The sequence below is a fragment of the Lynx canadensis genome, chromosome C1, assembly GCF_007474595.2.
Source record: "Lynx canadensis isolate LIC74 chromosome C1, mLynCan4.pri.v2, whole genome shotgun sequence".
NCBI classification, from domain to species: Eukaryota; Metazoa; Chordata; class Mammalia; order Carnivora; family Felidae; genus Lynx; species Lynx canadensis.
Window position 1 is genome coordinate 41,648,502 of NC_044310.1, and position 13,471 is coordinate 41,661,972.

Consider the following 13,471-nt stretch of genomic DNA (forward strand, 5'->3'; position numbering starts at 1 on the left):
GTGACTGACTTCCTTTCACTTAGCATAATGTCTTCAAGGTTCATCTATATTGTAGCATGTATTAGTAGAAAGTCTGTTTGGAGGCATGGAGATGGGCAAGATTAAGAAGTAAAAGTTCGGTTGATTAGAATGACCGGTGCATAGAGTAAGAACCTGAGAATAAAGAGAAGTTGTCATACTAAAGAGGTAAGCAGAAACCAACTCAAACAGAACTATGTTTTAGAGATATGGACTTTAAGGGCAGTCGGAACCACTGAGTGGTGTTAAGTACAAAAATAATATAATCAGATTTGTGTTTTGCATTTGCATAGAGAACAGGCTAGATGGACACAAAACAGGGGGCAGGGAGAATAGTTAGGATTCTTACAAAAATCTGGGCAACAGAAAGATGTCAGTGATATGGAATATGCCAGTGGAAATGGACAGAAATGTATGGATTTGAGAGGCTTAAAAGGCAGTATTGGTAAAACTTGGTGTTAGACTGAATGTAGAGGTAGAAGGAGAGGAGAAGTAGTATCTAGAATGGCGTTCAAGGCTTTGAGTTTGTCACCTGGGTGGATATGATTCATAGAGTCATTAAGGAGCTGGCTACCTAGATAGGTTTCAGGGTGCTGATCTGTAAGGAGTTCTAAAATGGCACTGGAAAGTTGATGAGATGAAAAATGTATTTACCAGAACACTTGGTAGAATGTTATATATCCTTTAGAGGAAAACTTTAATAAGCTTCTTTGGAAGAAGGTAAGATCCCCTCCCTCACCTAGCTTCTTGCTTGAATAATGAGGTATTTCCCAAACTATACTCTCAGAAGCTCAAAGGCTGTTTTATTTAGTGGTATATGCAAATTTAGAGTCAGCTAAATAGTTGAGTAGAGAAGAGGCTATCAATGGATCTTCTTTTTTCCCTGTCCTTTTTATGGTTCTTACCCTTTCCCTTAGAATATTTGTATAAGATTGGGTTGAAGAGTATCAAAGTACTAACTTATTACATGTGTCTATTGCTATGTAATAAATTACACCAAAACTCATGAGTTTGAGCCCCACATCTGCTGCGCTGTCTCTCTCTCTTTCCCCTGCCTCTCTGCTTCTTCCCCACTATGCTTTCTCTCTCAAATAAATAAACTTAAAAATTAAAAAAATATATTAAAAAATAAATAAGTTACACCAAAACATAGTGGCTTAAAACAATAATTTAACAAAATCGTCGAGGAGAAAGCAGGAAAAAACCTCTTTGATCTTGGCTGCAGCAACTTCTTACTCAACATGTCTCCAGAGGCAAGGGAAACAAAAGCAACAATGAACTATTGGGACCTCATCAAAATAAAAAGCTTCTGCACATCAAGGAAACAGTCAGCAAAACTAAAAGGCAACTGACAGAATGGGAGAAGATATTTGCAAATGACATATCAGATGAAGGGTTAGTATCCAAAATCTGTAAAGAACTTCTCAAACTCAACACCCAAAAAACAAATAATCCAGTGAAGAAGTGGGCAAAAGACATGAACAGATACTTCTCCAAAGAAGATATCCAGATGGACAACTGACACATGAGAAAATGCTCAACATCACTCATCATCAGAGAAATACAAATCAAAACCACAATGAGATACCACCTCACACCTATCAGAATGGCTAACATTAACAACTCAGGCAACAGCAGATGTTGGCAAGGATGCAGAGAAAGAGTATCTCTTTTGCACTGCTGGTGGGAATGCAAGCTGGTGCAGCCACTCTGGAACACAGTATGGAGGCTCCTCAAAATATTAAAAATAGAACTACCCTATAACCCAGCAATTGCACTACTAGGTATTTATCCACAGGATACAGGTATGCTGTTTTGAAGGGACACATGAACCCCAATGTTTCTAGCAGCACTTTCAACAATAGCCAAAGTATGGAAAGAGCCCAAATGTCCATCGGTGGATGAATGGATAAAGAAGATGTGGGGTGTGTGTGTGTGTATAATGGAGTATTATACATATATATATATGGAGTATTATATATATATACACACATATAATATATATACATATATAATGTATACACATATATACATATACATGTGTATATATATTGTATATACATATATAAATGGAATATTATACATATATATGTATATATAACGTATATAATATATAATGTGTGTATATATATGTATATATAATGGAGTATTACTCGGCAATCAAAAAGAATGAAATCTTGCCATTTGCAACTATGTGAATGGATCTAGAGTGTACTTTGCTAAGCAAAATTAGAGAAAGACAAATATCATAATGACTTCACTCATATGTGGAATTTAAGATACAAAACACATGAACATAAGGGAAGGGAAGCAAAAATAATATAAAAACAGGGAAGAGGACAAAACATAAGAGACTCTTAAATATGGAGAACAAACAGAGGATCATTGGAGGGGTTGTGGGAGGGGGGATGGGCTAAATGGGTAAGGGGCATTAAGGAATCTACTCCTGAAATCACTATTGCACTTTATGGTAACTAATTTGGATGTAAATTAAAAAAATAAAAAATAAAAAAATAAAATACAATAAACAATAATTATTATCTCTTTTGCTTCTGGGGATTGGCTGGGATCAGCTGGGTGGTACTCAGGGTTTTCATGAAGTTGTAGTCAGACGGTGGCTGGGGCTTGCCTGAGGTTTGCTTCTCTTGAGGCTTGTTCATATATGTAAAGGTTCATGGGCAAAATCATCTACATGTGGCCTTTCCATGTGGTCTCTCTAGTATGATAGCTGGATTCCAAGAGTGAGTATCCCAAAAAGACCAGGCAGAAACTGTGTTTTTGTGACCTAGCTTTGGAAGTTTTGCTCTGTTAGTTAAGGTAGTCATGAAGGTCTGCCCATGTTTAGAAGAAGGGAACATAGATTTCACCACTCCTGTAAGAAGATCATGTGGGATGGGAGATAATGTAGCAGCTGTCTTTGCAAATACAATCTGCCACACCTAATTTGAGAGTCTTGGATAGGGAACAAAGAAAATTACTTTGGAAAATTGAATGCAATTTTGTACATACTGAGTTTAACTCCTTGTCAGACTTACTGGTGGAAATGTTAAAAAGTTTGTTTACTAAGCAGATACTGAATTTGTTTTATGGTAAATAGTATTAATGAGAGCCAAGATAGGAAACACTATTTAAATGAGAACACTTTCTAGTTTATCCTTGTTTTCTTCTTCTATTTTAACCTGTGGCCAGGATTTTGGGAATTACCGTCTTTTCCCTATTTAACAGTGGTTTGACATAATGATTTTTTGACTTTAGGTTCATTCTAAAGCAATACACATTTAGTAGAAACCATACTTCAGATTTTGAATTTTGGTTCCTTCCCAGGCTTGTAATATGTGGTATGATATTCTCTTGGGATGCTGGGCAGCAGCAGTGAGCCATGGCTCCCAGTCAGCCATGTGATTGCAAGGATAATGAGCCAGTACACTTACAACCTCTGTACCTATTCAACCATTCTATTTTTCACTTTCAGTACAGTATTCACTGAGTTACATGAGATATTCAACACTTTGTTATAAAATAGGATTTGTGTTAGATTATTTTGCCCACCTGTAGGCTAATGTAAGTGTTCTGAGCATTTTTAAAGTAGGCTAGGCTAAACAGTGATGTTCAGTAGGTTAGGTGTATTAAATGTGTTTTTGACCTAATGATCTGTTCAACTTATGATTAGTTTATTGGGACATAATCCCATTGTAAGTTGAGAAAGATCTGTATTACCTTCATACATCTCTTCTGTTATAAACATGTCCATACAAGGGTTTCCTATAAATCGCTTGCATTTAAAAAATTTTTTTTTCAACGTTTATTTATTTTTGGGACAGAGAGAGACAGAGCACGAACAGGGGAGGGGCAGAGAGAGAGAGGGAGACACAGAATCAGAAACAGGCTCCAGGCTCCGAGCCATCAGCCCAGAGCCCGACGCGGGGCCCGAACTCCCGGACCGCGAGATCGTGACCTGGCTGAAGTTGGACGCCTAACCGACTGCGCCACCCAGGCGCCCCAAAATCGCTTGCATTTAAAAAAATGTTTATTTATTTTGAGAGAATGTGAGCTGGGGAAGGAGGAGCAAGAGAGAGAGAGAGAATCCTAAGCAGGCTCTGCACTGTCAGCACAGAGCCTGATGTGGGGCTTGATCCCATGAACCGTGAGATCATGACCTGAGCCAAAATCAAGAGTCAGGCGCTTAACTGACTGAGCCACCCAGGCATCCCAATCGCTTGCATTTATTTATTTATTTGTTTGTTTATTTATTTATAAATGTTTATTCATTTTTTGAGAGAAAGAGAGACAGAGCATGAGCAGGGGAGGGACAGAGAGAGAGAAAGGGAGACACAGAATCTGAACCAGGCTCCAGGTTCTGAGCTGTCAGCACAGAGCCTGATGTGGGGCTTGAACCCACCAACCATGAGATCATGACCTGAGCCGAAGTCTGACGCTTAACTGACTGAGCCACCCAGGTACCCTTGCATTTTTATATTTTAAACATCAGTTTCATTCCTGTCATTTTCCTTATAGGTTTATTTTTTTAAAACTTAGTTTTAGGGGCGCCTGGGTGGCGCAGTCGGTTAAGCGTCCGACTTCAGCCAGGTCACGATCTCGCGGTCCCTGAGTTCGAGCCCCGCGTCAGGCTCTGGGCTGATGGCTCAGAGCCTGGAGCCTGTTTCCGATTCTGTGTCTCCCTCTCTCTCTGCCCCTCCCCCGTTCATGCTCAGTCTCTCTCTGTCCCAAAAATAAATAAACGTTGAAAAAAAAAAATTTAAAAAAAACTTAGTTTTAAATTTACAGTGATTCTTCTTTCTCTCTTTTCCCATATATAATTAAAATTTAATCCCAGAAAAGTAATCGTCCAAAATCCTTGTTTTTTCCTATCCTGTTCCATTTTCAGTTTTCATAGTCAAAGGTAAAAATTTAAGTAGCATGGGTCTTAGTAATTGAAATTCATGTCTCTTCAATTCTCTTTTCTATTATTAACAAATAATAAATAGGGCCACCTGGGTGGCTCAGTTGGTTGAGTCTCTGACTCTTGATTACAGGTTAGGTCATAATCTCACTGTACCTGAGATCCAGCCCCATGTCGGGCTCTGTGCTGACAACGTGGAACCTGCTTGGGATTCTCTCTCTGTCTGTCTCTCTTTCTCTCTCTGTCTCTGCTCCTCCCTTGCTCTCTCTCTCTTGCTCGCTCTCTCTCAAAATAAATAAATAAATGTTTAAAAAAACAGAAATAATAAACATTCATTCCATGAAAAATTAGGGCTACAGAAGATTGAAAAAAATGTAAATCACCTGAACACTCCCAAGAGTTTTTGTATTATATTTTAGTGTATATTTCTTAAGACTTTAAGGTTTTGAGACACCTGGCTGGCTCAGTCAGTAGAGCACATGACTACTCTTGATCTCAGGGTTGTGGGTTTGAGCCCTATGTTGGGTGTGGAGGTTACTTAAAAATAAAATCTTAAAAGAGACTTAAAAATTTTCCCGAAACATGGGGAATTTATAAAATTTGTACATTGGGGTGCCTGGGTGGCTCAGTCAGTTAAGTTGGTTAATTAAATAATTAATTAATTAAAATAAATAAATAAATAAAATTTGTACCGTTAAAATGGCTGCTTTCAATTGACATTTAGATTTTTTCCCCAATATTTAACTATTTTAAACATCAGTCTAACAGTTAACTTAGTTTATATCTTTTCTCTTTATCTAATTATTTCCTTGAGGTAAATCTCTGGAATGTAATTATTATGTCAAAGGGCCTGTGTTTATATAGTAATGATCAAATTTCCCAGTTATTGCACCTGGCTTGCTCAGTTGGTGGAACATGCGACTCGTGATCTCCAGGTCATGAGTTCAGGCCCCATGTTGGGTGTGGAGCCTACTTAAAAAAAAAAAATTCCCAATTATTTAAATCCTTGTCACTTTTTTTCCCTCTTCCACTGGAGAATTTCTCTGTTTTTGTTTGTCTCTTGCATTTACTTACTGTCTCTTTTTCCCACAGTACACACATCCACAAATATTTATTAGGTAGGAAGAAGTCTTCATCATGAGATTGATTACTTAAATATGGACTTCATCAGTCTCAGTGAAGACAGTCCTTGTTCTCAATGGACTGACAGTTCATTGGGGGAGGTAGATGGGCATACTGACAATGTAAATTAATTTGGTAAGTGCTGCCATTAGTAGAGAGCATGCGTGACACGAGCATAGGGTGACTCTTCTAAAACAGGCTACAGAGAATCAGGGAAGGCTTCCCAGGTTGAGTTGAGAGTGAGTTTGAGTTGAACCTTGTGGTAACGCAAATTAGCTAGGCAAAGAAGAGTGGCAAAAGTGTCTCAATATGGGCATAGAGCATGCAGTGAGAGAGAAGTATGATAAAGCGTCTCACCAGAAATTGGGTATTTTTGTATGATTGGAGCTTAGGGAAGTAGTGGAGAACAGTTTGGAAAAGAAGCAGAGACCAAGTTCTGAAGGGATCTATATGCCATGCTAAAAAACCACACTTCATTCTTAGGGGAAGGAGTAAGGGGATTTATTCATTAGCTAGAAAAGCACAGTCAATCTGGGTAGTAGTTGTGGTGACAAATGAAGACCCATCACTGACATCCAGATGTGTCTATTAAGTAGGTGAGATAGGAAGGGGATAAGGTGAGAACTGATGAAGGCCTAAAATAAGGCAGTTGTAGAAATAGAAGGAGGTAGATGTAATTAAGAGCTTTTTATTTGGAATCCTTGCCATGGGAGGTGTGTTATGTGCTATACTTAATTAAACATCCTGGGTATTTTGAATACCTGCTATATGACAAGCACTGTGCTGGGGTCTTGGGATAAAAGTATGAATGAAAGGGTTTCCTGCCTTGAGTGGCTTATTGTTATGTAGAGTGCAGCAGATTGCAAAGAGAGAAATTACCATGTAATGTAAAACATGTCGTAGGTTTAAGTACGTTATGAGAGCATAGAGAACTAAGCAATTATTAATTTCATATTAGGAGGTGACATTGAGCAGAATCTTGAAGTTCTGAAGTTTTTTTTCCTGCATATCTTGAACTGTATTTAAGGCATTTTATATTGTATTTTATGTGGTATATCCATCCACTTACAAAACTTTTGTTCCTTCCAAAAAGCAATTACATAATGCCAAAAGACAATGAAAAGTCTTCTACCATAAAGTGTTCATTCTGGTAAAAAAGTACTAGATAACCGTTTCTTATCTGGAAAGCACTACTGGTTGCTTGTCTATTTATCTTTCCCTTTGTTTTTCTAAACTATTTCTTAGTTTGTTAGGACATTGGCAACTTTTAAGGCTACTTTTGAGAAAGAATACAATATTGTATTCCATTATATGTCAGTTCTCAAAGATAAGAATAAAGACTTGTGGCTAAATAGGAAGGATTGACCCCCCCCCCCCCTTTATTTTTGTCTTCCTAAAACTGCACTGAAATGATAGGAAGAAACAACAGAAAAGGAAAACAACAGTGGATGGGAGCTTTCAGTGAATGAAAAAAGTAAAGAAAGGTCTTAGAACTGAAGAAGCAATAAATTGTAGATGTGATGAGAAGCAAGTCTACACCCGCACAGAACCTTAGAGAAACTTATGGAAGTTCTAGGGATCTCTGAAGGCTTAGGTGAGGTGTGGTGCTGAAAACAGAAATTGGTTGGTAGTCTGTGCAAGGAGTGGTTAGTTATGCTGGTATTCTGTCCTAATTATGTAGCTAAGTAACGTTATCCTTGTCCTGCAGGAGACAAAAGGTTTATTTTCTGGAAGAATTGAATTATGAAAGCTTTGCATTAAGAAATCCCAGACAGGGGCGCCTGGGTGGCGCAGTCGGTTAAGCGTCCGACTTCAGCCAGGTCACGATCTCGCGGTCCGTGAGTTCGAGCCCCGCGTCGGGCTCTGGGCTGATGGCTCAGAGCCTGGAGCCTGTTTCCGGTTCTGTGTCTCCCTCTCTCTCTGCCCCTCGCCCGTTCATGCTCTGTCTCTCTCTGTCCCAAAAATAAATAAACGTTGAAAAAAAAAAAAAAAAAAAAAGAAATCCCAGACATATCAAAAGGTAGGAATAGGTGCAGGGTTGAAAGTAGGTTGACTAAGGGAAATGTAATGTGAAGTTATAAATGTAAACTTGAGAACAGTCTCCATCTTGTGTGAGTTTCCTCTAGACACATTTAAGCTCCTTAGGGGAACACAGGGAGTTAGACAGTTGGATTTAACCAGACTTGAGGCTTTGCCAGCTGAGGCTAAAGGTCAAAAGAATAAAACTCTAGAAGAAAAACCTGTGATGTTTGAGATAGCTATATAATATTATTGGACTTGCCTCACACATGACAATAGATACAGACATACAGGATTTAACTTGGAGTCTATAGAGTTAATTTTATTTGTTTAAAAAAATCTTCAGTTAGGTAGATATTAGAGGAGAGGATCTTACTTTTGCCTCATTCATTTTGACTTTGGTACTTCTACTTGTATAATCCTTTCCTACTTCTGATGTGATTTAGTTCTTTGATAGATGTAAGCCTGGTTCTTAGCATCAACAGCACTTCTCACTTAGAATTTTAACAAATACATATTTTTTTTCAAGTTTTCAAGATAGGAAAATTTCCCTCCCTCCCTCCCTCCCTCCCTCCCTCCCTCCCTCCCTTCCTTCCCAAGTTTATTTATTTATTTAGAGAGAGAGTGGGGGAGGGGCAGAGAGAGAGAGGGAGAGAGAGAATCCAAAGCATGCTCCCCATTGCCAGTGCAGAGCCTGACATGGAGCTTGAACTCAGGAACTGTGAGATTCTGACCTGAGCCGAAATCAAGAGTTAGATGCTTAATCAACTGAGCCACCCAGGTGCCCCTGACCAGAGATTTTCATTCTCTCTCTCTCTATATATATATTTTTTAATGTTTATTTTTATTTTTGACAGGGAGAGAAAGAGAGAGACAGAGCATGAGCAGGGGAGGGGCAGAGAGAGGGAGACACAGAATCCGAAGCAGCCTCCAGGCTCTGAGCTGTCAGCACGAAGCCGGACGCAGGGCTCGAACTCACAGACCGCGAGATCATGACCTGAGCTGAAGTTGGACACTCAACCAACTGAGCCACCCAGGCGCCCCCATTCTATATTTTTTATTGGTTTCTGGAAACTTGAATTTTCGGCTTTTTAAAAATTCTCTTATTTTTTAATAAGTACATTATTTTTCCATCAGATAATGGAATTGCATTTACAATAATGCCAGAAAAATTTCTTTTAGTGCATATTATCTTTAAAATTAAGCGATGTTCATTAGATCATCTCTAAGATACTTTCCTGTTCTGAAATGCTATGATTATATGTTTGATATTTTATATGGGTAATATGAGATTCTTAATTTTATTCGGATTACAATTACCAATCTTGTTCAAGACTAAATTAGGCTCCTAAAGAATTTCAAATCTTCTCTAAACAGCTACAGAAGTATTCTTAATTTTATTCGGATTACAATTACCAATCTTGTTCAAGACTAAATTAGGCTCCTAAAGAATTTCAAATCTTCTCTAAACAGCTACTGTAACTTCATGGATATTGTCATATATTCAGAAGAAGGAAATAACATTTGAGGAAGCTTTGAAAGCTTTGTCTTTTGCATACCGCTAGTAGTAAAGGTAATGTTGGGCTAATAGATCCATTGCTTCTAAACAGTGGAGGAGGACTAGAATCCTAAGAGACTCCATTTGGAGGAAAACAGTTGTTTTGCAATAAAAATCTCAACAGGAAGCCTCTGAATCTCAATTTAAGAAATCTGTATGTACAGGAAAAAAAAAAGACATTCTAGTGAAGCAGCAGTTTTGCTAGCTTTGGATTCTTGGAGGGCTTATTGTAATACAAAATAATTGGTATTTTTATGAATTAACAGAGTTAAAACCATTGGGTAGAAAGTGCCTGCCTCTGAGGTTTTATTTTGTATTATCCACTGAAAATAAAAAATATTCAAAAATTCTTAACTGTTTATGCAACGTTTAACCTTTGGCCTTCTTAGACAGTAAAATGTGTCTGCTGCATTTCATAGTAGCCAGGTCTTTGAATCTGAAGATGTAATTTATTATTTAAGCCCCATAGCTGTCATTTGTCTGGCTGTGATAGGTTTATATGAAGAAAATTAGGGCTTATTGCTTTAGCAAATATAATGAGCAATGTGTTTTTTTTTTCTTTAGGATCAAATAGGGCATACTGAATCAGCAGGACTGGCTGGTGGTGCAGCAAGCATCATGAGTAAGCACAGGGAAGTCTGTCCCTTATCACGTGTGTAAGGGGAAAAAGGTAAGAAAACCAGTGTTCTATTTCTGTTAGAGATTGAACTTAAGAAAACAGCTAAATCTACAGAAAATAATGCTCATGTATATATGCTGCTTGCTTCATTTATAACAGTGCCTCTTGTTAAATCAGGAGTATAGTTTTAAAAAAAGATTTGACTTAAATCCAGAGGAAGGGTATTTTAAAATTACTGTTGAGTTATGTCAAAATTCTAATTTTTCTGCCAGTGCTTGGCTTTTTCCTTTTAGAGTCAGCTACTACTTTGAGCATAAAAAGGTAATTTCAGCATGAAAAAGAACACGGATTTGAGCAATATTGTTGGTAGAAAAAAAAATAGTGATATATCTATCCAATTAATCTTATTTCTATTTCTTAGTCATCATGTAAGAGCAAAGCAATTAAAGCTAATTTTGGGGCAGGGAAGCAAATATAGATTTAATTACATTATTTTATTTTGTATTTTTAGACTAATTGTGAAGAGCAATAATTTCCAGCAGAAAATTGGAAGTATTTTACTAATTCTTGTAGAGCAGGAATCATTGATTTTTTTTTTTTTTCCTGACTAGGAATCATGTTTGATTTCTTTTAGGTCATACAATTACTTAAGGGGCTGGAAATGGTAGGGAGGGTTGAGGATGTGTGGGTAAGATGAATTTCAGAACTGATTATACCATTCACTAATGGCATGTTGCATACTCTGGCTGAGTTTAATTTTCCATGTAAGCTTTAAGAATAGAGGCATGAGTCTGACAGTGTGTGATAGCAGAGTGAGCTCCTTTTCAGTTGAGAGTGGAGTAGAGAGGCCCTTAGTAGTTAGTGCCTTCCTCATCAAAACTTCTGGGCCTACAGTTGGAAGGGTATTTCTTATACCCTAGCCACCTCATGTAGAGGCATAAGAAGGGGGTGCTGGTTTTTGCTTTTACTGGGCAAGATCTTATTCTTCAGGTATTACCTCTTTAGGAAGTTTTCAACCTACTGAAAAAATTATCAATAATAATAAAAAATAATCAGTGGTAATCAGTCATTAGAATATTTGTCACAGTAGCCTACCCTACCTCCCAAATACATCCCTGCCTTAGTCTGATTTAGCTTCACCTCTTCTTTGGCTCCATAGCCCTCAGGGCATATATCAATTAGTACGATGTTTTATATTTTAAGTTTATTCATCCATCTCCTCTATGAAACATTAGGCACCTTTAGGTCAAGGACATTGTCTTATTTTTTTTTTTAAGTTTTATTTATTTAGGTAATCTGCACATCCAACGTGAGTTTCAAACTCATGACTCCAAGGTCAAGAGTCATATGTTCCTCCAACTGAGCCAGCCAGGTGCCCTAAGGACATTGTCTTATTTGTCATTATAATCTAATGACAAGGACAGTGCCTGATACTCCATGATGTTTGGTGCACAGATGTATGCATGTTCATTTTAATTAGCATATGGCATAAAGAGGAAGTACCAGTGAAGGAAACAAAAGGAGCAATCAGATTAGTGCTATAAAAGTGGAACCCCCTAAGGTTGATTCAAGGGAATGTCCAAAAGGACTATGGTCAATAGAATAAAAAAGAAGAGGTCCAGAAGCGCAATGCCAAACGAAGAGGTCCTCAGGAAGAAAATGTACAAAATTAAGTAGTTCTATTTCTTTTCTTTTCTTTTTTTTAAAAAAGGTTTCTTGATGTTTATTTATTTATGAGAGAGACAGAGCATGGGCAGGGGGAGGGGCCGAGAGAGAGGGAAACACAGAATCCAAGGCAGGCTCCAGGCTCCGAGCTGTCAGCACAGAGCCCGACGTGGGGCTTGACCTCATGAACCATGAGATCACGACCTGAGCCGAAGTCAGATGCTTAACTGACTGAGCCAGTCATGTGCCCCTATTTCTTTCTTGAGATATACATGTATAATATTTAGTGACTTCTATTTTGAATAAGACATGGATGCTTTTATAAGAAGGCAGGTAAAGAATCCTGACGTAGGGGTGCCTGGCTGGCTCAGTTGGTGGAGCATGGGACTCTTGATCTCAGGGTTGTGAGTTCAAGCCCCACATTGGGAGTGGAGCCTCCTTAAAAAAATAAAAAAAGAATCCTGACTTCAGATTTGTTATTTATTTTTTTAAATGTTTATTTATTTTTAAGAGAGAGAGAGACAGAATACAAGTGGGGGAGGGGCGGAGAGAGAGGCAGGGAGACACAGAATCCGAAGCAGGCTCCAGGCTCTGAGCTGTCAGCACAGAGCCCATTGCAGGGCTCGAACTCACAAACCGCGACATCGTGACCTGAGCCAAATTGGACGCTTAACTGACTGAGCCACCCAGGTGCTCCAGGGTTTAAATCCTCTGGGATACCCAGCTTATGCAGTGAGAAGACTGCCCCTCTCCCAAGCCCTCAGGAGACCACAGGGTTTTCTTTGGAAGATGAAACTAAAGATGCTCAAGACTTGAGGACATTAAACATAACTGACGAGGGATCGGGAACCATACATAGTGAAAGCAGGAGGATTAAGAGAAATCCTTTATACTGAAAAGTGAGACCCTTCCCCCTCACTCCTTCCTTTACTTTTCTTTCAGAAGGTAATTGCCTAGTATTATATCTCTCTGTACCCCCTTGTAGGAAAGTATATGAGCCTTCTCTAAAGTCTAAAGAAAAGACCCCTCTATACTGACATTTAGAGGTCTCCCAGTGAAGTAACTATGTTCCCACCTGATCACCATGCAGTGGAAGCCTCCTGGTTGAGAAGCCAGACATGCAGAGCTTCCAGTTGGCTTTAGTACTTCATTTATTCAATAAATAGGCATTTGGGGAGAGCCTCCAAGGGGAAAGAGAACAAAACACAAAAGTACAAAAGAGGAACTTGGAGGAAAATAATACAGGAAATAGAAGAAAGTTTGAGGAAAAAAGCCCAACAAACTGTAGGTAATTAGTAATTGCATCAGAGAAGTTAAGAGAAGAGATAAGAAAAGAAGTTATATGCATGAAATAAGATGACGTAAAAATCATTAGGAAAAGAAAGTGCTCTGGAAATTAAAAATATGATAGACACTTCTGGTGTATTTAAAAAATTTTATAAACTATCTTAAGCTTATAGAAAAGTCACGTACAAAGAACTTTTTTTTCCTCTGAACCATTTGAGAATAAGTTGCTAGCGCATGATCTTTGAAATTGTGTTTCTAGCAAAGAAGGACATTCTCCTACATA

At 38.3% G+C, this 13,471-nt stretch overlaps 1 protein-coding gene across 3 annotated transcripts in view; it reads left to right on the forward strand.

Moving 5' to 3' along the window:
- The window catches only part of ZFYVE9 (zinc finger FYVE-type containing 9), a 211,604-nt gene that overhangs the window by 65,462 nt on the left and 132,671 nt on the right, over positions 1-13,471 (forward strand). For all 3 annotated transcript variants that reach the window (XM_030325988.1, XM_030325990.1, XM_030325991.1), the window contains exon 2: positions 10,182-10,287. The gene's annotated coding sequence lies outside the window, so the exon portion shown is untranslated. The remainder of the gene's footprint in view (positions 1-10,181; positions 10,288-13,471) is intronic.